This window comes from Lactuca saligna, chromosome 3 (assembly GCF_052625555.1).
Source record: "Lactuca saligna cultivar CGN05327 chromosome 3, ASM5262555v1, whole genome shotgun sequence".
In the NCBI taxonomy this organism is placed as follows: Eukaryota; Viridiplantae; Streptophyta; class Magnoliopsida; order Asterales; family Asteraceae; genus Lactuca; species Lactuca saligna.
Genome location: NC_136419.1, coordinates 9,119,898 through 9,122,500, shown reverse-complemented (window position 1 = coordinate 9,122,500; position 2,603 = coordinate 9,119,898).

The following is a 2,603-nucleotide window of genomic DNA, read 5'->3' as shown; positions in this document are numbered from 1 at the left end:
TCATGTCAGAAGGGTAAAAGTCACAGATTTCCTCTACTATCTTCCCATGACACTTGTTCTAGACCTTTTGAATTAGTGTATTCAAATGTTTGGGGTCCTTCCCCCGTTGTTTCATTAAATAGATCTCGTTATTGTGTCTTGTTTATTGACGATTGCACAAAGTTTGTTTGGACATATTTTTTATCTCACAAGTCACAAGTTTTTTCTACATTCTTACAAATCCGCACCATGATCAAAAATCAATTTTCGAGTGATATTAAAAGTTTACAAACCGATTGGGGTGGCGAATACAGGAATGTATCAACCTTTCTTCATAGTAACGGTATTATGCATCGTCTTTCTTGTCCTCATACACAGGAACAAAATGGTGCAGTCGAACGTTAAAATCGTGTCATAGTGGAAAAAGGTCTCACTCTTTTAGCTCATTCGTCCCACCCACATCTTTTTTGGGAGCATGCATTCAAAACCTCCACATATCTCCATAATAGAACTATGACACCTTCACTAAACTATGAATCCCCATATCAAAAGCTATATCACAAAATTCCCGATTACAACTTTCTTAAAACTTTTGGTTGTCTATGTTACCCCTTTTTACGACCCTACAACAAATATAAAATTGATTTTCATTCTCTCCCATGCATCTTCATTGGATACAGTGCTTCACACAAGGGTTATTTGTGTTTTGACCAATCTACATCTTGTATATACATTTCTCGTCACGTGGTATTTGATTAGGATACGTTTCCTTATGTCCCACCAACTCCTGTCATTCAGTCTGTTCCTACTTCACCTCCGAATACGTCCAATCTTCTTGCACAAGCTGATCATCTTCGTTCCTCCAATACAAACACACCGATCTCAATCCCGGTTCGTCCAAACACACCAATCAGCCCTCAGTCTGATCATCAATCATCACCCCTACCCCTATAAGTCATCAAACAGATTCTCAAACATCTCCCACCACACCTGTGTTACAATCTTCAAACTCTAATTTTCAGCAATCCACGATCAGCTCACGTGCAAAACAAAATAATCCTGTTCCAACTCATTTTCGCCCGGCTGATAAAAATCAGCATTCTATGGTGACTCGTGCTCACACAAATTCTCTAAAACCCAAATCCTTAACAGCCATAACTTCCCCTGATCCAAATTTTGAACCACAAACTTTTTCACAAGCAAATAAGCACAAATATTGGCTAAATGCGATGAAATCAGAATATGATGCTCTCATGAAAAATAACACTTGGTCACTTGTTCCTTTTCCCACTAATACTAATGTTGTCGGTTGTAAGTGGATTTACAGAATCAAAAGACCAGCGGATGGTACTATAGAGCGACACAAGGCTCGATTGGTAGCGCAATGGTTTTGTCAAGAAGCAGGAGTCGATTTTTTTGAAACCTTTAGTCCTGTTATCAAGCCCACTACAATTCGTTTGGTGTTATTTATTGCTCTCTCCCGAGAGTGGCATATTCGGCAACTAGACATCAATAACGCATTTCTAAACGGTGATTTAGCAGAAGTTGTCTATATGAAACAACCAAAGGGATTTGAGGATTCCACAAAACCGCAACATGTTTTTCGTTTACATAAAGCTCTCTATGGGCTTAAACAAGCACCACGAGCTTGGTTTACCAAGCTAAAGCAATACTTAATCACCAATGGATTTCATGCATGTCAATCTGATACTTCTTTATTTGTTCATGCTTCCTCCTCATCCACTATATATGTGCTTGTCTATGTAGATGATCTAATTGTGACAGGTACAAATGAAGTTCATCTACAACGGTTTATCACAAATCTGAATCGTGTCTTCTTACTTAAGGATCTTGGTGATTTGCATTTTTCCTTCATCTCCAAATTCAGAGAAATGCAAATGGGCTAACTCTGTCACAACAGGCTTACATTCAAGACATTCTTGAACGCAACAATATGTCCATGGCTACACCGATTACCACACCGTCTGATCCGCAATCTCTTCTTCATAAAAATGGTGACTTGTTTGTTGATCCTACTCTTTACAGACAAGTGGTTGGTTCTCTACAATATGTTAATATTACGAGACCAGATATTGCCTACTCTGTCAACCGTGTTTATCAGTTCATGCACTCACCAACAAATCAACACTGGCAAGCTGTAAAACGAATTCTACACTACCTCAAAGGGACGATTACACATTGTTTACATTTCACACCAACAAATGCTAAGTTTCTTCATGCTTTCTCTGATGCTGGGTGGAACTCTGATCGCGATGATAGTCGCTCTCAATATGGTTTTGCTATCTTTCACGGGTCAAATCTCATAAGTTGGACTTCACGAAAACAAAAGGTAGTGGCTAGATCAAGCACTGAAGCTGAATATCGCTCTCTGGCCTATACTACAGCAGAATTAATGTGGATAAAATAGTTACTCAAAGATCTTCAAGCACAAATCAGCCATCCACCATTAGTTCTGTGTGACAATGTTGGAGCAATCTTTATGAGCAAAAATTCTGTCATCAGTACACGGTCTAAGCATATAGCTCTAGACTTTCATTTCATTCGTGAGCAGGTAGATTCTGGTGAGCTAAAAATATGCTATGTGTCTTCGGTTAATCAAGTGG